The sequence below is a fragment of the Mobula hypostoma genome, chromosome 7 (genome assembly GCF_963921235.1).
Source record: "Mobula hypostoma chromosome 7, sMobHyp1.1, whole genome shotgun sequence".
NCBI classification, from domain to species: Eukaryota; Metazoa; Chordata; class Chondrichthyes; order Myliobatiformes; family Myliobatidae; genus Mobula; species Mobula hypostoma.
Window position 1 is genome coordinate 51,115,744 of NC_086103.1, and position 23,574 is coordinate 51,139,317.

The 23,574-nt window shown below is 42.1% G+C and overlaps 1 protein-coding gene across 3 annotated transcripts in view; it reads left to right on the forward strand.

Moving 5' to 3' along the window:
* LOC134349314 (uncharacterized) overlaps positions 1 to 23,574 on the forward strand; it is a 72,209-nt gene that overhangs the window by 16,483 nt on the left and 32,152 nt on the right. For 2 of the 3 annotated variants that reach the window (XR_010018640.1, XR_010018643.1), the window contains one exon: positions 9,864 to 13,273. The gene's annotated coding sequence lies outside the window, so the exon portion shown is untranslated. Of the gene's footprint in view, positions 1 to 9,863; positions 13,274 to 23,574 lie in introns of those variants that run through there. The other variant, XR_010018641.1, reaches the window with a different exon arrangement.

Below are 23,574 nucleotides of genomic sequence, written 5' to 3' on the forward strand. Positions count from 1 at the left end.
ATGCTATCACCAGAAGATTTTTCTTTTAAGGCAGAAGTCTTTGTCACATTCTGTGAGATTTAAGTGAGTCATGCTATATGGTATCTTTGAGTCATTCAAGTTTGCAGTGTGGCAATCCATATTGGCAACATACTTTTGTTCTTGAAATGCTTTATATTTACATCTGTTGTACGACTATTACCCTAGATCTGACAATACAGTTCTTATACTCTCAGTGTCATCCAGTCAGTGTCTGGGAGGAATTAGCTGTAACCTTGTGAGCTATTTTAAGATGGAGGGTGGCACAGCTGAGAAGTTCAGATGTTACATAGAATGGACGAGGTATGTGGTTATGTGAGCTCTGGAGGCAGAAGGAAGACTAAAACTAGAGCTGTACTACGTAATTGATAAAAAAAGGAAAGAAAGGAAATGGAGCAGGTGTGGGTGAGAGTAGTTTTGCTGGTTTGTGTAAACAACAACTAATCTGGGAGTTAAGCTGCTCACCTCGAAACCCCTGATGAGATCTCCAAACTTCTTTTGGTGTTGATCCTCTCCTTTACTTTCTAAGAAGGTCTCTTCTTTGTGTTAATAAATGTAATGCTCAGAAGAGTTTCCATGTTCTGAACGACTAAACTCTCTCTCTCTCTCTCTCTTCCGAACTACGAACAAGGTTTCAGTGGTAAGAATCACAAGGATCAAACAACAGCTTTGCCAGTCATGTTACCTAGGTTTAAAATGTTCCTACTGCGGACGACTTTTGAGAATCAATGATATCTATCCCAATCACATGCTCCAACACAGAGTATGAATTACTGGCACCTAGCATGAATTGCCTATTTTCCATTTGGTCACTTACATGTAAAATGTACCCACCTAGGTGACTTTTTTTTACAATATTAATGCTTTGAATCCTCACTTTAATTCCTGTTGGCTATGAAAGCAATTTAGTCATTGATCAGTGCCAATACTGCATTTAACTTACTGTGAATCTAGTAAGTAGGTACTTTAAAAGCTCATGTAATGACAAATTTATTGAAATTCAATCACAACTGTCATTTGAGAGATATTGCAAAAAAGAAATTACGAATAATCAGTGCACGCTAGTGGTACCTGAACAATTATTGATGACAAGAACATAAAGATATAAATAACAAAAGTCAGTGCAACTCAATTTTCAGTGATGTGTATGTCAACAGCAAAAAGACTGAGGATTCTTTTATTGCCATTAAGTGTATATTTTTTATATGATTGATTTACTGGAATTATCAGCATTATTTTATTTCAGATGAACTTTCCCTCATAATTAAACTAGGGCTTTCCAACCATTTTTATGCCACGGGCCAATTAAGTAAGGGGTCTGAAGACCCTGGGTTGAGAACCCCTGTTAAACTTTGACTTCCATTTAGACTTTGGACTTGGCAAATGATTAATTATGAATTGTCAAGTTTATTTTTAGGTCCAGCGATCCTGTGTTCCTGCCTTCCCTGTCAATAGTGATATTAACTAATGAGGATTTGCATTCTGGACTGCAGCATGTTGAGGAGGGATGGAACAGTGTACATTGTTGTTGTTCACTGATTCCCAGTTATTCTGATGGGAAGGGATCAAGGTTATAGAATAATCAAGAACCGCACTGCCGAGAAGAATATTATATTCCACCTGATATGGTCATTCAATTGCCTCATTGTTGTCTCAAAAATTGCAATATTTTTACTGATGTACAGATTCTTGACTGGGAATTCACTTGCCCAGGAAATGTGATAGGGCAATGCCAAACATAAATCACAGAGCACTTTTGGAGCATTATGGAGATATCTGGACTACATTATACCAGGTGTAATTATCATTAGATACCCAGGACAACAGGAAGAACAAGGCTCTCATGCCATGGTACATTTGGCATTCTAGGCAAATCCCTTTTAATTCATAGTAATTTTTTAATGTTCTGCACTGTAAGCTGTCAATAATCATCAATTTGATGACATGTGTCAGTGATAATAAACCTCATTCTAAATCTGATTCTCTGCAACACATGCACACACACACACACACACACAAGCAAGTTATCTTCACTTTAATTCCCGTCAGCTAGGTATGCGATTTAGTCATCGATCGTGCCAATGCTACTTCAAAATTCAGAAATACTGAGTTCAAAGTAAGTGTATTATCAAAGTACCATATACAACCCTGTGATTTTCTTGCAGGCATACTCAATAATTCCTTTAACAGTATAATAGCCTTAACAGAATCAGTGAAGGACTGCACCAACATGGACATTCAACCGGTGTGCAAAGAATGACAAACTGTGTAAATAGAAAAAGAAATAATAATAAATAAATAAATAGGCAATAATTATAGTGAACATGAGGTAAAGAGTCCTGGAAAGTGAGTCTGTAGGTTGTGGGAGCATTTCCATGATGGGGCAAATAAAGTTGTTCCCTTTGGTTCAAGAGCCCCAAGGTTGAGGGTTAATTACTGCTGAACCTGGTGGTGTGAGTCCTAAGGCTCCTGTATCTTCCTCATGATGGATGCTTCCTTCCTGCCATGATGCTCCATGTAGATGTGCTCAATGGTGGGGAGGGCTTTACCCGTCTTGTGAATCTAGTAAGTAGGTACTTTAAAAGCTCATGTACGAACAAAATCATTGAACAGACACTTAAAGCACCTCCTGTCTTACCACCTACCAATTTTCTACAAACCCCATCAAAAGCAATGTTTAGTATTATGACACTTTTGGTCATTCAACCTTCTAGTCACATTCTAGTAAGGTGGCTAAGGGAGATCTCAGTCTTAACCGGTCTTCCCACCGATTTCAAAATTGCCTCCCACCTTTCACAACTACCAGTGTCTTCACCCTTGCACATAAATTTTCCTCTAATCAGAAGGCGCTGGATAGATAAATCTGGGAGAAGGGCAGGATGATGCAACCGTGGCTGAGGAGGAAAGTGAAAGACAACATAATAGCAAAAGAGAGGAGATATACTAGAGCAAAGATTGATGGGAAGTTAGAGGATTGGGAAACTTCTATGGAACAGGTCTTGCCTTCAGGCATTTTGGTGTTACATTAACAGCCTAGTTAACAGTGATTCCTTTCATACTTCATTTTTCTTTGAATACTTCTGTGTGTTTCTTCAATATCTAGCAAAAATTAGTAGGAAGTTAGAGAACTGGGAAACTTTTAAAAACCACCAGAAGTCAATTAAAAAAGCTGTGGGGGTGGCAGATGAAATATGAAGGTAATCTAGCTAATAATATCAAAGCAGATACCAAAAGTTTTTTCAGATATATAAAGAGTGAAAGAGGCAAGAGTAGATATTGGACCACTGGAAAATAATACTGGAGAGGTAGTACTGAGGGACAAGAAAATTGTGGACGAACTGAATAAGTATTTTGCATCAGTCTTCACTGTGGAGGACACTAGCTGTACGCCAGAAGTTTGAGAGAGTCAGGGGGCAGAAGTAAGTTCAATTGTTATTACCAGGGAGAGGATGCTCAGGAAACAGAAAGATCTGAAGGTAGATAGGTCATCTGGACCATATGGACTATATCCCAGGGTTCTGAACAAGGTAGCAGAAGAGATTGTGGGGCATTAGTAATGATCTTTCAAAAATCACTCAATTTTGGCATGATTCTGGAAGACTAGAACATTGAAAATATCACTTCACTCTTCAAGAAGGGAGGGACCAGAAAAAAGTAAATTATAGACCAGTTAGCCTAACCTCAGTGGTTGAGATGAAGTTGGAGTTGATTGTTAAGGTTGAATCCCAGGGTACTTGAAGGCACATGATAAAAAAAAGGGCAAAGTCACCATGGTTTCCTTGCCTTCAAATCTGTTAGAATTCTTTGAGGAAATAACATGCAGGATAGACAAAGGAGAATCGATGGATCTTGTGTACTTGGATTTTCAGAACCCCTTTGACAAGGTGCTGCAGATGAGGCTGCGTAACAAGATAAGAGCCTATATTGCTACCGGAAAAAATACTTCCATGGATAAAACAGGCTGATTGGCAGGAGGAAAAGAGTGGGAACAAAGAGAGCCATTTTTGGTTGGCTGCCGGTAACTAGATGTATTCCACAGGGTTTGGTGTCGGGACTGCTTCTTTTTGCATTATATGTCAATGATTTGGATGATGGAGTTAATGACTTTGTTGCAAAGTTTGCGGACCAAATGAAGGTAGGTGGAGGGGCAGGTAGTGTTGAAGATGTCCTTGCAGAAGGACTCAGTCAAATTGGGAGAAAGGGCAAAGAGGTGACAGATTGAATACTGTGTCATGAAATGTATGGTCATGCACTTTGGTAGAAGGAATAAAAACGTAGACTATTTTCTAAGCGGGAGAAAAATCAAAAATCAGAGATGCAAAGGGACTTTGGAGTACTCATGCAGGATTCTCTAAAGATTAATTTGCAGGTTGAGTCAGTAGTGAGGAAGGCAAGTGTAATGTTAGTGTTCATTTCGAGAGGACCAGAATATAAAAGCAAGAATGTAATCCTATGGTTTTATAAGGCACTGGTGATGCTTCACTTGGAGTATTGTGAGCAGTTTTGGGCTGACTTTGAAGGGATTCACGAGAATGTTACCGTGAGTGTAAGTTTTATCATATGAGGAGCGATTTATGGCTCTGGGTCTGTACTCACTGGAGTTTAGAAGAATGAGTGGGGATTTCATTGAAATCTATAGACTGTTGAAAGGCCTAGATAGAGTGGATGTGGAGAGGATGTTTCCTATAGTGGGGGAGTCCAGGACCAGATAACACAAACTCAGAATAGAGGGATGTCCATTTAGATTGGAGATGAGGAGGAATTTCTTTAGCCAGAGGGCGATGAATCTGTGGAATTCATTGCCACAGGCAGTTGTGGAGGACAGGGTGCCTTAAGGTGAAGGTTGATAGGTTCTTGATTAGTCAGTGTGTGAATGGTTACGGAGAGAAGGCAGGAGAATGAGGTTGAGAGAGAAAATTGATCAGCCATGATGAAATGACCGAGCAGACCAAATTTACCTCCTATGTCTTATGGTCGCTGTAGGGTCCTTGGTCAATTATTGACACAGTCCTGACAGCCATTGCAAAATCCTTAACATTGACATGATTCTCCCTTTCTCCAACTAATTTCCACTGAGCCACAGTACAATCTTCAAATGAGCTTACACGTGCTGGCCGTCCCATCCCAGTCCCAGGTGACTTCTGGGTAGGATGTTTTTATTACAGTGTTAAGACCCTGCTTCAGTGCTCAACCAATGTATTAATTTCCATGCACATGAATTTCCAAGGTTTTTCTTTTCCAGAATTCCCATTGCCAAGATTCAAATGTGACCATCAAGGTTTGTGTCATATTAATTACATAGCACTTGGTTGGCAGGATTGAATTGCTACTAAAAATAACAAAAGCATTCCACACACTTTCGGAATTTTCTTAATACCTCTGCGGAAAGAATATATCAATAGAAGCAGTAACTATTGAGTTATGAGTTAATGTTATAATTCAGAGTTCTTTTCAATACTTTTCTCCCTTGTTGTGCCCAATGTGCCAGTAAGATCAAGTCCAAAGAGTATATTTTGCCGTTGGGAACTTGGCAGTTAGCATAATCCTACTACAACACAAATGATCCAAATTCAGACCTGGGCACTTACAGACAGGAGTCTGTAAGACATTTTTATATTCTCCCCATGACCATGTAGATTTCCTGCAGGTAGTCCGGTTTCCTTCCATATTCCAGAGACATACGGGTTAGGAGATTAATTGGTCACATTTAATAGATTATTAACTGGTCATGTGGGTATAAATGGGTGGTGCAGGTTCATTGGACTTGATGGTCCTGCTACCATGCTGTATCTCTAAACTTTAGAAATAATGCACCTAACTCAATGTGCACCTTAAGCATTTTCTAACTGGCAGAAATAACCATAGCTAACTGATCCGCAGTGGAAATAAACTACTTAATTGTTTTTGCTGTAGTATATAAAATGATTCACAAACCTCTTCAGACTAGTAAAGTCTGTAAACAAAAATCAAGTCACATTTTACAGATGTGTTGATATAATTTCTCCTGAAGAGAGCTAGTATGAGCTCAGTGGACTGAATGGCCCCTCCCCTGTAAATCATATTCCTTCATTACTGAGTATTGTTTCAGTACATCGAGACAAGAAATATAAAATTAAAGTACTGAGGAATATCTTGTCCTACTTTACCCAGTTTTAGATAACTGCTGTTCTACTCAGTCATTAATTAAGTTATATTGTAAAGGGACTGGTTATTCTGCAGTTGCTGTTCAGTGCTTGATTCAATTGAAATTAAACAAGACAATGTCAAATGGAAAATATAATGTTTATTTTGATTGTTTGAGTGGGATTGAATTTGTTGAAGTGAAATAACAGAGTCTTAAAAAATTATGGGCTGTGTTTCAATAGTATGTGACTTACTTCCTGACATCCTAAAGCCATTTAACCATATATATGAGACACAGGACAGGACTGTGAAAGAGAACTCTCAGCTTGAGTGTAGATGAGTGGAGCTCCAACAGCACTTAGGAAGCTCCACACTCTCCTTTTTTAGTTGGACCCCCACCACCTCCCTAACCATTCCTTCTCTCCATCACTGGCCGTTTGTACTTTCTACAAAATACACAGCAATTACCGACCAACATTCCATAGCAGTAACTTTTCCATCAATAAGGGTACATGCTTTTGGTTGGTGAAAACACTAACAACTGCATATTCTCTGTTATGTTTGTGGTACTATGAAGCTGGTGGCCATGAATAACACACATGGGAGACAGAGAGATGAGGAACAAACGTGCAGCTGTTTATTTTGCTTGTTGACCATCTACCCAGGATGCCCTCTCACATTATGCTCAGCATGCAATACACAGGGCCAAAATATGCATGAATATATGACATATCCCTCCCTCTTTATTTTAAAGGTTTCTCCCTCTTCCCATGCATAGATCAGCTGCTGAAGTATTGACATTCAATGAAATAATCATTAAATTCAATTAAAAACAAAGTATTTTTTTCTAAATGGAATAGAGGGTAGACTGCCTCTATTCCCAGACATAACCCTGGAGATTATTCTGCCCCATGTGCTGAGGGTTAGTCACTAAACAAGAGATTTATTCTGTCTGGAGGCTGCCTGTCTCTGTGAGGGTACTGACAACCGGGGGATGAGACCAAAATCAATTTATCTCTTGGTGGTGTATGTATAGATCTTGGCTTGGGTACTTCATTGTCAGTAGGGAGCACCTCAGAAAGCACAAGTGATGGGAGAGCACAGCTGTGTCATTTAACCTCAACAGAGATCTGCAGTCATTGTCTGCAGAATCTTGTCCCATTTCTGCTACTGGACTAGATCGGTCAGTTTGTGTTGGTTTTCAGTAGCCTCAGAAGTGGGCAACAGCTGATGAACAAGCCTTCTCCAAATGATAAGGTTACTATAATTTCCACTGCGTACAACACAGGACCAGTTTGTGCCACTACTATCGCAGGTATCCACTTTTCTCCAGAGATGTAGTTCTGGGCAAGTACTCTCTCTCCTGCTGTGAAACTTCTGCATTGCACGTTGGCACGTTTCTCTGCTTGGGTTTTCTGTTCATTTAGCACAATATATTTTGTGCTTTGGGGGTCTAAGCAGGTCAAGTCAGGTGCGAAGCGGCTTTTTCATCAGTGTGGTGGCTGGAGCCATTTTGGAATTGGCGTGAGGTGTGTGGCAGTAAGTCAGCAAGAAAGTGCTAAGATGCTGGCTGAGGGATCCACTTCCCACTGAAGTCTTGAGGGATTGTTTCAATGTTTTTATGAATCATTCAGCAGAGTCATTAGTGGCTGGATGATATGGTGCTGGCTTGATGTGCTGAATACTGTTTGCTTCCATAAATGCCTTGAACTCCTCAGACATGTGTTGTGGGCCATTGTCACTTACAAGCTGTTGAGGAAGCTCAGAATGGCTAAAGGTGGAATGTAGCTCCTCAATGCATTTTTTATATAGCAACCTCAGGCCATTTGCTTGTGCATCCACTATGACCAAGAATGTGTGACCTTCTTCAGGTTCTGCAAAATCTATGTGAATCCTCTGCCATAGTTCTTCACACCATTCCCATGGATGTAAAGGAGCAAGTTGTGAACATCTTTCACTTGCTGACAAAGTGGGCATTCTGTGGCCTTTTCTTCAAGGGTCCTGGCCATTAGAAGTAGCTGCATGCAGTTTTGTTAGTGCACACTATGCCACAGTGTCCTTCATGCTGCTTATCAAGCACTTGCTTTCTTAATGGTGGAGGAATGACAACACTGTAGCCCTATAGTAAACATCCTCCTTGGACTGTGAGCTCCTTCCATCAAGCCTGGTAAGGCTTCAGTTCTATGGTTGGCTCTCCTTTTCATTCATGAGTTACCATGTCTACTACTTTAGACAGAACATGATCAGTACATGTGTGCTTTCAGACTTATGCAGCAGTTATCAGAGCTGTAAGGACTTTCTTCTTTCAGGTGGTGGCTCTAGATCTGTTACAGCTAAGGGAAATCTGGATAGTCCATTAGCATTAGCATGGTGCTTGGACCTCTGGTGCTATATATCGTATTGATGTGCAGATAGTAACAGAGCCCAACATTGCACTCAACTAGCGACCAAGGAAGGATCCACCTGCATGTGGATCAAAAGTTGATGTCAAGGTGTGATGATCTCTCAGTAGTATATATCGTCAACCAAAGAAGAATTGATGGAAATTCTTAACTCCTAAGGCAATTGTGAGTGCTTCCTGCTTAATCTGAGCATGGTAGCTTTCTGGCTTGCTGAATGTCCTTGATGTGAAAGCATCACTGAGCAGCATAATGGGTGAGATGGCTGCCACCATCACCAAAGCAGGTTAACTCTATGGGCAATTATGGGTTGAAGTCCATCAGTGCTTCAGATTGTGACAAAGCTGTTTTGGCCTTTTTAAAAGCTTCTTTACAGTGATCTCTCTGCTGTCAGTATGTTGATTTATTTAAACGCTCATGAAGTGCTTTCAGCTTGTTAGCTAGGTTAAGAACAAACTATGTGTATGTTAGTTAGAATGTTCATAATACTAAGAAAGATCTTAATTGCCTTACATTCTGTGGTGATGGAGCTTCCATAATTGCCTTCACCTTTGAAGGTGCCTTGTGAAGCCATGTGTTGTTGATCACATCGCCCAAATATTTAGTCAAAGGTTGAAAGTACTCAGACATCCTTCTGGACCCTTTGCCCATATTCTTTGAGTCTTTGTAGTGTGGCATCCAGTTTTGTTGGTGGTTACATTCATTTTTCCCAGTAGTGAGTAAAACATCAGAATAGCATTGCACCCCTGTCAACCCATTCAGGCTCTGGTTCATTGCCCGCTGAAAAGGTGTGGGAGCTGAGGTGATGCCAAGCGGAAGACTTTGGTACCAGAAAATTTCTTTGGGAGTCACTATAGTCAACAGTTCCTGTGACTCTGGCTCCACATGCACTGCAAGTGTGCTTGACCCAAGTCAATCTTGCTAAATACAGTGGAGAACAAAGATCTTACTTCCTGGATATTTTTAGGTGTATCTTATGGATTTTGGGCTGCTGATCATGAAAATCACCATGAAATTGCCCTATTGTACGCAATTGTTTTGAAATAACCTATATTTGTTAATTCAATTCATAATTCTAGTCAGAATAACTGATTCTAAGATTAAGTAAGGCATTTTTGTTGGTCAACAAATCAAACAGGTCATCAATGACAGGCAATTCGAAGAACTTCTATTGGGACTGGAGAAAATTGCATGGAAGACATTCAAGGATGTTGAAAATTCTTTTGAGAACTGCAGAGCAGCTGCTTGACAACATGCTTCAAGCATTCAAAACCATGAAGTGCAACATGTCACTAAAGATTCATTTTCTGCATCCCATTTCAGACTTTATCCCTACAAATCATGGTGCTGTTAGTGACGAGCATGAATGGTTTCACCAGGACATTGCGGTCAAGGAGAAAAGGTATCAGAGCAACTGGAATCCTTCAATACTGGTTGATTATTGTTGGAAACTTAAGTGAGAAGCCTCAGACACTGAGTGCAAATGAAAATCATTAACTAAACGTTTTTATCTAAACTGAACTATTGCAAAGCATCAGCACTATTACGCTTAATTGCGCATTACATTCAATAAATTTTAATTTCTTGTTTCTCCAAATTACTTTGTGAAACAAGTAGTCTGAAATTATATTTGTGCTCAGCTTCCAGTGGTCTATCATAAACAAAAAAAAAATTCTGAGGAAGCAACACTCAGAAAATTTGTTGTCCATGAGCCAGTCCTTCAAAAAGGGCATCAATGAGGGTAAATGAATATTATTCAGCCATAAGAAGCAGGTTTATAGTTACTTTGAAGTCTCCACAAAGCCTTACAGACCCATCCCTTTTTAGGCCAGGAACCAGTGGAGTTCCCCATTTACTTTCACTCACTGATTCCAATAGCTTACTTTGGATGAGTCATTCCAATTGAAACTCTGCCTTTGGATTAACTGCATCTGGACAGGTGTTGTGTTGAGCTTAATAGCCATTTTAACGTTGATTCCTTTCATGCTGCCAAGTTCTCTGTTGAATACTTCTGTCTGTTTCTTCAATATCTAGCAAAAATTGGTGGAAAGTTAAAGGATTGGGTAACTTTTAAAAGCTAACAGAAGGCATCTGAAAAACCATAAGGGGGTAAAAGTTGAAGCATGAAGGTAAGCTAGCCAATAATATCAAAGAGGATACCAAAACAGTGCTGGAAAATGATCTTGGAAAGGTAGTCATAAGGGATAAGGAAATTGGGGGTGAATTGATTAAGTATTTTGCATCAGTCTTCACTGTGGAAGGCACTAGCAGTATGCCAGAAGTGTTGGGAAGGGGCAGAAGTGAGTGCAGTTGCTATTACTAGGGAGGTGCTTGGGAAACTGAAAGGTCTGAAGGTAGATAAGTCAACCGGAGTAGTTGGTATACACCCCAGGGTTCTGAAAGAAGTAGTTGAAGAGATTGTGGAGGCATTAGTAATGACCTTTGAAGAATTAATATATTCTGACATGGTCAAAAAAAGTCGGTGGTGAGGAAGGCAAATTCAACGTTAGCATTCATTTTGAGGACTAGAATATAAAAGCAAGGATGTAATGCTAAGGCTTTAGAAAGCACTGTTGAGGCCCACTTGGAGTATTGTGAGCAGCTTTGGGCCCCTTATTTACTGTAAGATAGGATGTGCTGACTTTGGAGAGGGTTCAGAGGAATTTCACAAGTATGATTCTAGGAATGAAAGGCTTACCATATGAGGAACAATTGATAGCTTTGGGCCTTTACACACTGGAACTTAGAAGAATGAGGGAGATCTCATTGAAAGGGTATGGAAGTCTAAGGCCAGAAGGCACAGCCTCAGAATAGAGGAACATCTATTTAGAATAGGAATGAGGAGGAATTTCTTTAGCCAGAGGGTGGAGAACCTGTGGAATTTGTTGCCATAGGCAGCTGTGGAGGCCAAGTCACTGGGTGTATTTAAGGCAGAGATTGATAAGTTCTTGATTAGTCAGGATGTGAAAGGTTCTGGGGAAAAGGCAGGAGAATGGGGTTGAGCAGAAAATGCATCAGCCATGATAAAATGGCAGAGCAGACGATGGGCCAAATGGCCTAATTCTGCTCCTATGTGTTATGGTCTCTTATAGACTGGTGCACCCATCAATCAAGTACAATTCATGCCTATTGAGTCCACCTACATCCTCACTGTAGCCCCATCCAATAGTGGGGTCACCTATTAGCTACACTTGTGTCACGAAACAGATAAAACGTGCAAGGCTTCTTTAACTAGAGTGAGAGTCACTCTGTCCATCCAGAATACCCTCCATCTTGTTCACATATTTTTTGTCTTTCTAAAAGTCAGCTTCCTTTACTACAGTATTTTTGGTTCACAGTATCTTTTTTAATTTTACTGGTGTGTTCAATATATCCCTTTTTGCCACAGCTTCAGCAATCTAAATCTTTATACCAACATTCTTTTGCTGAATGTCCAGTTTTGCCTCAACAGTAGCTCTGATTGCCTGCAGATGTTTTATTCTTAGTCATTAGAAACTTGGGAAGAGGGCTTCTTTAGCAGCCATCGCCATAGATGTACTAATCACAATTGTCTTCTTTACTGTTAGTCTGTCTTCTGTAAGCAATCTTTCTGAATTGCCTCACTATGCAGACCACATACGAATCCATCACATAATGTGTCATTCAGCGACAGTCCAAAATCCCAAAATTATGGTGTTCAATTGCTTCAGCACTGCCACGAACTGTGAATTAAGTCACCTTTCTCTTGATTCTTTTCATGAAATCTAAACCTCTTGGCAATAATCAAAGGTTTAGCTGAATAGTGGTCATTTTAAGACTTTAACTATGTCCTCATAAGGCTTATCAACAGGCTTCGCAGATTACACTAAACTGCGTAACAAAATTAAATGTTTTGCACCCATCACAGGCGGAGAAGTTGGAACATGAATATCTTCCCCCACGTATTTGTTTTAATTAACCATCCCATTCTTATTCTCTCCCCTGGGATTCTTCATTCACCAAGCTTCCTGCAGTGAAGTACTTTTACTAGAAGGACCTTGGCAAGTTAAGACAATGGTTCACCACCACCTCCTCAAGAACAATTAGAGTTAGTCAATATAACTTGTCTTTGGCAATGAAACAATCACCAAAGACATGAATGTAAGGTAATTGTGGAGTAGTATATACTTGTACAGAAAGGTTACTTCAAATTGAATGTGTTTACATAATTAAACTTCAATTAAATAGGTAACATTTGTTGTCAATGTCACATGGCTATACACAACCATGAATTGCTTCTCACCCACCTCCAAATCAAGCAGTCATGCGCCCATGAATCTTCTGGCATGAACTGGAGTCTTTTACTAGCAACTGCAGCAAAGTGGAACCAATAAGTTATTCCTGCCTTTCACTGATTCCACCAAGAGGTGGAAGAACAATTCTTGCTTACGTTGGAGATGCAGGAAAATTGCTCAAAGCATATTGTGATGCTCTGATGGGGCGGGGGTGGGGGCAGCCCTACATTTCTAATGACCAGTATTGTTTATTGTTCTTGTGTTAAAATGCTTCTATGGGATTATGGTGGGAAGTTCCAGTTCATTTATTGTTACATTTTAGCTTGGGTTATACGGTTATTCAGTTGTGTGTATTTGTGGGTCACCCTGACTGTAACTGGGGGTGTGTGATGGTCATCTCCCCTGTCTGTACAGGACTGGTTGGGTTCACTCTCTGGGTCGTGGTGCCCAGTTTGTTTTGTGTTTATGCCAATAAAAACTGTTGTTGAGCTTAAAGAGCTTCCTCGTCTGTCATTATGGACTGAATGCTCGCCACATTGGTGTCAGGAGTGGGATGCGAGATGGATGATGAGATTAAAGGGATACGATGTCAGATAGAGTGCCTTAAGTCCCGGAGAATAAGACTAGGGGCCGAGCAGCCTCCCCTGCACCCTCAGGTAGGGCTCGTGAAGATGAGACCTGGAGGGAGGACCCGGAAACTGAGCATTGTGCCTTCCTAGGGAACCCTGACGGTGAGAGTGTACCCAAGCTCCCCAACCAGGGGCACAGAGTGGAGCGCATCACTCGCCTCCGTACTGACCCACACTAGAGAACCCAAGACGCTCTAGCCATCGGAGGATGGGCACCATAGCAGATGCTGTCGGAGCAAGAGGAAGACCAAAGGGTCTCGACGACTTGTGCCTCAAAGTCTACCCTGAAGCTCTCTAGATACAATGGTACCAGCTGCCTGGAGCTGTACCTGGCGCAATTCAAACTTGCAGCGTGGCACAACGGGTGGAGTCCTACCGAGACGGTGGTGCACCTTGCCCTGGCATTGGAAGGAGATGCCCTGCGGGCCCTCCTTGAGCTAACGCTGCCAGAGCAGCGTGACTACAAAGCCCTCATAGTGGTGCTGGAGCGGCGTTTTGAGCAGCACCATATGGGAGAACGTCTGGGGGCATTGGCAGCTGATCTTCACCACTGTGCTCGGCATGGCTATCCTCAGTTCCCTCCCGCGGCCCAGGAAGAGCTTGCCCGCCACGCCTTTGTAAAGGACTGACGCCAGAGCACCTTCAGCAGCATGTTTGCCTGACATTGCCATCATCGCCGGACGAGGCGCTGGCGGAGGTGGAGAAGACAGAAGCACTTTTAGCCCCTCAATGTGTTCCAGCTTCGCCCTGCACACCTTGAGCCCGGGCTTGTGTCACTGAGGCGGAAGAAGAAACTGACAAGGAGGAGCCTGTGAGACAGTTCCGATCAGCGCAGTGCCGATCCCACTGTGGGCCATGAAACAATCTCTGCCACTGGTGTGGTGAGGCAGGTCGTTTAGCCTGGGACCACTCCGCACAGGTACCATGCCACAGCTCTGAGTAGTCATCAGGAAATGCTGAGTGGGCAGTGCGATTCAAGTCCTCCAGCAGAGTCCCTCCATTGTCCCCCCTCCAGGTTGGCCATTTGGGTGAAGAGCATGGACTGCATGGTGGAGGGCATCTGATGCCATGTGTTGGTGGATACGGGGTCAACCATCACTATCATCCGTCCCGGTGTTCTCCCCAACATGGACCAGCCATTCCCACCTGCATGGACAACGACAGCGGTCCAGCTGGCGATGGTCACCAGTGCCCATGCGGTGATGCGAGTGAAGAGGAGCCTGCGCATGGCAGTGGGGAAAAACACCATGGAGCTCAAGGCGTGACACCGGCCTCCAACCTGATAAACAGTTATCCACCACTATTCTCTGGCATCGCCCATCCAGCCACTGCTGAATCCATTTCACTACTTCAATATTAATACCTAACGATTGAACCTTCCTAACTAACCTTCCATGTGGAACCTTGTCAAAAGCTTTACTGAAGTCCATATAGACAACATCCACCGCTTTACCCTCATCAACTTTCCTAGTAACCTCTTCAAAAATTTCAATAAGATTTGTCAAATATGACCGTCCACGCACAAATCCATGTTGACTGTTCCTAATCAGACCCTGTCTATCCAGATAATTATATATACCATCTCTAAGAATACTTTCCATCAATTTACCCACCACTAACGTCAAATTCACAGGCCGATAATTGCTAGGTTTACTCTTAGAACCCTTTTTAAACAATGGAACAACATGAGCAATACGCCAATCCTCCGGCACCATCCCCGTTTCTAATAACATTTGAAATATTTCTGTCAGAACCCCTGCTATTTCCACACTAGCTTCCCTCAAGGTCCTAGGGAATATCCTGTCAGGACCTGGAGACTTATCCACTTTTATATTCCTTAAAAGCTCCAGTACTTCCTTTTCTTTAATCATCATAGTTTCCATAACTACCCTACTTGTTTCCCTTACCTTACACAATTCAATATCCTTCTCCTTAGTGAATACCGAAGAAAAGAAGTTGTTCAAAATCTCCCCCATCTCTTTTGGCTCTGCACATAGCCATCCACTCTGATTCTCTAAGGGACCAATTTTATCCCTCACTATGCTTTTGCTATTAATATAACTGTAGAAACCCTTTGGATTTATTTTCACCTTACTTGCCAAAGCAACCTCATATCTTCTTTTAGCTTTTCTAATTTCTTTCTTAAGATTCTTTTTACATTCTTTATATTCCTCGAGCACCTCATTAACTCCAAGCTGCCTATATTTATTGTAGACCTCTCTCTTTTTTCGAACCAAGTTTCCAATATCCTTTGAAAGCCATGGCTCTCTCAAACTTTTAACCTTTCCTTTCAACCTAACAGGGCCATAAAGATTCTGTACCCCCAAATTTCACCTTTAAATTACCTCCATTTCTCTATTACATCCTTCCCCTGAAACAAATGGTCCCAATCCACTCCTTCTAAATCCTTTCACATCTCCTCAAAGTTAGCCTTTCTCCAATCAAAAATCTCAACCCTGGGTCCAGTCCTATCCTTCTCCATAATTATATTGAAACTAATGGCATTGTGATCACTGGACCCGAAGTGCTCCCCAACACATACCTCCGTCCCCTGACCTATCTCATTCCCTAACAGGAGATCCAACACTACCCCTTCTCTAGTTGGTACCTCTATGTATTGCTGCAAAAACCCATCTTGCACACATTTTACAAACTCCAAACCATCCAGCCCTTTTACAGAATGGGTTTCCCAGCTTGGGTTATACAGTTATTTGCTTATGTATTTGTGGGTCACCCGAACTGTAACCAGGGTGTGTGATGGTCACCTCCCTCATCTATATGAGACTGGTTGGGTTCACTCGCTGGATCATGCTGCCTGGTCTGTTTTGTGTTTATCCCAATAAAAACTGTTGTTGAGTTTAAAGAGCTTCCTCATCTGTCATTATGGACCGAACGTTCGCCACAATATTTTATCATTGATTCTAAAGAACAAAAAATAGCCATGACTTCATAGTTTGGAAGGGCTATATATTCTTGTACATCCTGAGGTCAAGCAGACCAGGAAGGTTAATGATATTCAGCAATTTTGGTTCATTTAAACCTCAACTTACGAAAAATTCAGAAAAGCATCATTATCAAGGACAAAGATATGTTTGAGTATACTGAATATTAAAAAAAGACAGTTAAAATACTACATAGTCTAAAATTAGACAGACTTGCAGTATTTATATTTCCACTGACATAGAAAATTGTCATTTAGCTATTTGATCCAACCAGCTCTCATGTATCACCATTTTCCCATTAATTTTCCCCGTAACCTACCCTTTCTCTTTCCATCATCATGTCTCCCTCCTGTTCTACCACTTACTACACACTACTTAAAGAGACCAAGTAACCTACTAACAACCGTATCATTCGGTTGTGGGAAGAAACAGCACCACCCAGAGGAAACACACTGTACATGGTTACAGAGAGAGCATACCAACTCCACATGGACAGCACTGGTCAGGATTGAATCTGGGTCACTGGTGCTGTGAGACAGCAGCTCTCACAGCAGTACCACAGTACTGTCCAAAGAGTTCAATTATTTGGTATGGATGAGAGGATCCTGGGTTGCCAAGGGAGAGTTGGTGGCCATCATTTTCCAATTCTTTGATAAACTGGAGGGCTTTTGCGAAGAAGATTTAAAGTAAATGTCGCAACTACAGTCCAGCTAGTTTAAATTCTGTGGTGTGGAAGGCACCAGAGATGATAATTAGGAACAAATTGATTATTACTTGGAAAAATGAGGCTGATGAAGTGATATATTTTTAACATGATTGGCTAATGTAAAACTGGGTTTGTACCCCTTTAAAGACTGCAACATAATGCTGATTCTTTTCTATATATAATGCAAGAATCTGTAGGAAAAGCTTCAGGAAGTGTTGCTTTTCATTGAAGCTTGCCACTTAACCTTGTGTAGTTGGCATACAGCAGGAAATACAAGTCATTTTTAAAATAAAGTTCTTTGCTAGTTTAATTACAGACTACCTTACAGTGACTTAGTGAGCAAGGCTGATGTATGGTGTCAGAAATGCTGGTTAATGAAACCATGACTTCCGGACTCCCAACCAGTTCATCCAATCAGTATGTAGATTAAAATCACCCATGACAATTACAGCTCCCTTGAAAAATGCCATAGTTGTATTTCCATTTATGCAATACCCCTTCCGCCATCAAAAGTTCTCATTTTGGCAGCCAATTGACTACTCCTTGCTTCATGTCTGCTTTTTCTTCTATTCACTGTTTCAACCCAAACTCCTCTTCCTGTACTGGTGCCAAGCTACAGAGACATAAAACAATACAGTACAGATATAGATTTTGCCCAAAGATACCATGCTGAGTCCAGTGCCCATCCAGCTTGTTCCAATGTCCTGAAATTGGCCCATATCCCTCTTAGCGATGCTATTACAGCTCAGGGTGTTCTGGCATTCAGATCACAATTCCGGTACTGTTCTGAAAGGAGTTGATCGTGTGGATAATCAGAGGCTTCTTCCCAGGGCTGAAATAGCTAACACAAGAGGGCACAGTTTTAAGCTGCTTGGAAGTAGGTACAGAGGAAATGTCAGGGTAATTTTTTTACGCAAAGTGGCAAATGTGTGCAATGGGCTGCCGGTGGTGGAGGTGGATACAATAGGGTCTTTTAAGAGACTCCTGGATAGGTACGTGGAGCTCAGGAAAATAGAGGGGTATGGGTAACCTTAGGTAATTTCTAAGTAAGTACGTGTTCGACACATCATTGTCGGCCCAAGGGCCTGTATTGTGCTGTAGGTTTTCTATGTATCTATGTTTCTATGAGTCTCTGTACGTCATCCATGTGGAGTGTGTAGGCTTTCCCCAACTGCTCTAGTTTCCTCCCACAGTCCAGGGTAGGTTAATTGGTCATTGTAATTGTCCTCTGATTTGAGTAGGGTTAATAGGGTTAATTAGAGTTGCAGAGAGGGGTTTGGGACAGGTGGCAGAGAAGGAGTGCCAAGAGCTGCGGGTGGCACGGGTGCAGATGCTCCCAGCCCTGGGATACCAGGCAGAGTAATTTGATTCAAAACAATTGGTTTATTGATGACTACAGGATATCTCTCTGGTGCTTCCTGTTCCCTCCCCTCCCCCTTCCCCTTTTCCCAGCCATAATTCCCCTCTCCCTACCTCCTTCACGTTCTCAGTCCAAAATAGGGACCCATATCCGAACCAGGTTTATCAGCCCTCATGTATGTCATGAAATTTGTTTTTTTTTGCGACAGCTGTGAATGCAATACATAAAATTACTATAGTACTGTGTCTTAGGCACCAGAGTTTTATATGTCTAACACTTTTGTACAGTACTGCATAACATAAAAAGATGTGGTCCCAACACCACCCTCTTGCGAATATCTCTAGTCACCTGCAGCCAATCAGTAGCAGCTCCCTTTATTCTCACTTTTGTCAGCTAATGGTCTGTCTATGCTATTATCTTCCCTATAATACCATGGACACCTATCTTATGTGCTGCACCTTATCAAAGGCCTTCCGAAAATCCAAGAACACAAGATCCACTGATTCCCCTTTGTCTATTCTGCTGGTTATTTCCTCAAAGAATTCCAAAAGATTTGTGAGGCAAGTTTTTCCCTTAAGGAAACCATGCCGACTTTCACCGATTTATCATGTGGCTCCAAGTACCCCAATGAAACTGAAGTCAGACGAACTGGCCTATAATTTCCTTTCTTCTGCACTCCCCACTCCCTTATTGAAAGGTAGAGTGACATTTGCAATTTTCCTGTCCTATGGAACCATGTCAGAACCTACTGATTCTTGGAAGATCATTACTAATGCTTCCACAATCTCTTTAGCTACTTCTTTCAGAATCCTGTGGTATAGTCCATCTGCTCCAGGTGACTTATCTGCCTTCAGACCATTCAGATTCCCAAGCACCTTTTCCCTAGTAATAGCAACTGCAGTCACTTCTGCCCTCTGGCACTCCCAAACTTCCGGCATATGGCTATTGTCTTCCACTGTGAAGACTGATCAAAATACTTAATCAGTTCATCCATCATTCCCTTGTCTCCCATTACTACCTCTCCAGCATCATTTTCCAGTGGTTCAATATCTGCTCTCACCTCTCTTTTACTTCTCATATATAAAAAAATTTTGGTATTGTCTTTGATATTGTTTGTTAACTTCATATTTAATGTTTTTCATCCATATGGGTTTTTAATTGCCTTCTGTTGGTTTTTAAAGGATTCCCAATCCTCTAACTTCCCCCTAATTTTTGCTCTATTAAATGCCCTCTCTTTTGTTAGCCACGGTTGTGTTATCTTGCCTTTAGAATACTTCTTTTTCTTTGTGATGTATGTATCTTTGCTCACAGAAACTCCAGCCATTGTTGCTCTGCCATCATCCCTGCTAGTATCTCCTTTCAATCATCGTTGGCCAGTTCCCCTGTCATGTTTCTGTATTTACTCCATTGTAATATTGATACTGTACATTTGACTTTTGTTTCTCCCTCCCAAATTGCAGGGTCAATTCTATCATATTATGATTACTACTTCCTAAGGATTCCTTTACCTTAAGCTCTGTAATAGAACATAGAACATAGAACATGGAATAGTACAGCACATTACAGGCCCATCGGCCCACAATGTTGTGCCGACCCTCAAACCCTGCCTCCCATTTAACCCCCCACCTTAAATTCCTCCATATACCTGACTAGTAGTCTCTTAAACTTCACTAGTGTATCTGCCTCCACCACTGATTCAGGCAGTGCATTCCACGCACCAACCACTCCCTGAGTAAAAAACCTTCCTCTAATATCCCCCTTGAACTTCCCACCCCTTACCTCAAAGCCATGTCCTCTTGTATTGAGCAGTGGTGCCCTGGGGAAGAGGCGCTGGCTATCCACTCTATCTATTCCTCTTAATATCTTGTACACATCTATCATGTCTCCTCTCATCCTCCTTCTCTCCAAAGAGTAAAGCCCTAGCTCCCTTAATCTCTGATCATAATGCATACTTTCTAAACCAGGCAGCATCCTGGTAAATCTCCTCTGTACCCTTTCCAATGCTTCCACATCCTTCCTATAGTGAGGTGACCAGAACTGGACACAGTACTCCAAGTGTGGCCTAACCAGAGTTTTATAGAGCTGCATCATTACATCGCGAGTCCTAAACTCTATCCCTCAACTTATGAAAGCCAACACCCCATAACCTTTCTTAACTACCCTATCTACCTGTGAGGCAACTTTCAGGGATCTGTGGACATGTACTCCCAGATCCCTCTGCTCCTCCACACTACCAAGTATCCTGCCATTTATTTTGTACTCTGCCTTGGAGTTTGTCCTTCCAAAGTGTACCACCTCACACTTCTCCGGGTTGAACTCCATCTGCCACTTCTCAGCCCACTTCTGCATCCTATCAATGTCTCTCTGCAATATTTGACAATCCTCTACACTATCTACAACACCACCAACCTTTGTGTCATCTGCAAACTTGCCAACCCACCCTTCTACCCCCACATCCAGGTCATTAATAAAAATCACGAAAAGAAGAGGTCCCAGAACAGATCCTTGTGGGACACCACTAGTCACAATCCTCCAATCTGAATGTACTCCCTCCACCACGACACTCTGCCTTCTGCAGACAAGCCAATTCTGAATCCACCTGGCCAGACTTCCCTGGATCCCATGCCTTCTGACTTTCTGAGTAAGCCTACCATGTGGAACCTTGTCAAATGCCTTACTAAAATCCATATAGATCACATCCACTGCACTATCCTCATCTATATGCCTGGTCACCTCCTCAAAGAACTCTATCAGGCTTGTTAGACATGATCTGCCCTTCACAAAGCCATGCTGACTGTCCCTGATCAGACCATGATTCTCTAAATGCCCATAGATCCTATCTCTAAGAATCTTTTCCAACAGCTTTCCCACCACAGATGTGAGGCTCGCTGTTCTATAATTACCCGGACTATCCCTACTACCTTTTTTGAACAAGGGGACAACATTCGCCTCCCTCCAATCCTCTAGTACCATTCCCGTGGACAACAAGGACATAAAGATCCTAGCCAGAGGCTCAGCAATCTCCTCCCTCACCTCGTGGAGCAGCCTGGGGAATATTCTGTCGGGCCCCGGGGACTTATCTGTCCTAATGTATTTTAACAACTCCAACACCTCCTCTGCCTTAATATCAACATGCTCCAGAACATCAACCTCACTCATATTGTCCTCACCATCATCAAGTTCCCTCTCATTGGTGAATACCGAAGAGAAGTATTCATTGAGGCCCTCACTCACTTCCACAGCCTCCAGGCACATCTTCCCACCTTTATTTCTAATTGGTCCTACCTTCACTCCTGTCATCCTTTTGTTCTTCACATAATTGAAGAATGCCTTGGGGTTTTCCTGTTACCCTACTCGCCAAAGCCTTCTCATGCCCCCTTCTTGCTCTTTTCAGCCATTTATTAAGCTCCTTTCTTGCTTCCCTATATTCCTCCATAGACACATCTGATCCTTGCTTCCTAAACCTCATGTATGCTGCCTTCTTCCACCTCACTTGTCACCCATGGTTCCTTCACCCTACCATTCTTTATCTTCCTCACTGGGACAAATTTATCCCTAACATCCTGCAAGAGATCTCTAAACATCGACCACATGTCCATAGTACATTTCCCTGCATAAACATCATCCCAATTCACACCCGCAAGTTCTAGCCTTATAGCCTCATAATTTGCCCTTCCCCAATTAAAAATTTTCCTATCTTCTCTGGTTCTATCCTTTTCCATGATGATGCTGAAGGCCAGGGAGCGGTGGTCACTCTCCCCCAGATGCTCAGCCACTGAGAGATCTGTGACCTGACCCGGTTCGTTACCTAATACTAGATCTAGTATGGCATTCCCCCTAGTCGGCCTGTCAACATATTGTGACAGGAATCCGTCCTGGACACACTTAACAAACTCTGCCCTATCTAAACCCTTGGAACTAATCAGGTGCCAGTCAATATTAGGGAAGTTAAAGTCACCCATGATAACAACCCTGTTATTTTTAAACCTTTCCAAAATCTGCCTCCCAATCTGCTCCTCTGTATCTCTGCTGCTACCGGGGGGGGGGCTATAGAATACCCCTAGTAGAGTACTGCTCCCTTCCTGTTCAGAGTTATACGCCAGCAGGAAGGAGCTTAAGAAGGGAATTAGGAGAACTAGAAGTGGGCATGAGAAGGCATTGGCAAGTAGCATAAAGGGAAGCACTTAGGCCTTCAATGCATACATGAAGAACAGGAAGACAGTAGCACCAATCAGGGGTAAAGAGGAAACATCTGCCCGGAGTTGGGAGGCGGTAGGGGAGATCTTTACTTTGCTTCAGTATCCACCAGTGAGAGGCATCTTGATGAACGTGAGGTCAATGTAAAATGTTTTGAAGTTAAGAAAGAGAATGTTTTGGAACTTTTGAAAATTTTAGGATGGATAAGTCCCCGAGACCAGGTGGGATATGCCCCAGGTTTTTTACGGAAATCAAAGGAAGAGACTGCTGCATCGTTATGGGGCACAGGAGTAATACCAGATGACTGATAACAGAAATGGAGTAGGGTAACCCTGGGGTTAGTGAGTCTTACTTCGGTGGTGGGCAAATTATTGGAGAGGATTCTTAGAGACACGATATATGAGTAATTGGAGAAGTACAGTCTGATTAGGAATATTCAGCATGGTTTTCTGAGCATCAATCACGAGCCTGATTATCTTCTTTGAGTAAATGACAAAACATGTTGTTGAAGGGAGAGCAGAGGATGTGGTAGCATATTGTCTGATAAAGTTCCTGATGGTAGCTCATTCAGAAAGTTGGGAGGCATGGGATCCAGGGAAATTTGGCTGCATGGATTTGGAATTAGCTTACCCACACAAGGCAGCAGGTGGCAGTAGATGGAGCATATTCTATATATATTCCAGAGGAAATCATTCCTTTCTCTACCAATGTGTACGATCACTCTCCCCTTAAGAATGTTCTCTGGCCACTCTGTGACATCCTGGACCTGGCAGATTCCCTTCTGTGACCACAGAATCATCTGTCCAGTTCAAGGTATCTGATCGGCTGGAGCTGAAAAGGCATTTGATTGACTCAAATATCTGCAAGAATATCTGCAAGAAATTGTAATACTGGGCTGCAGCATATGACTCTTTATATATATTCCAATCTATTAGACGTTTTCAGAA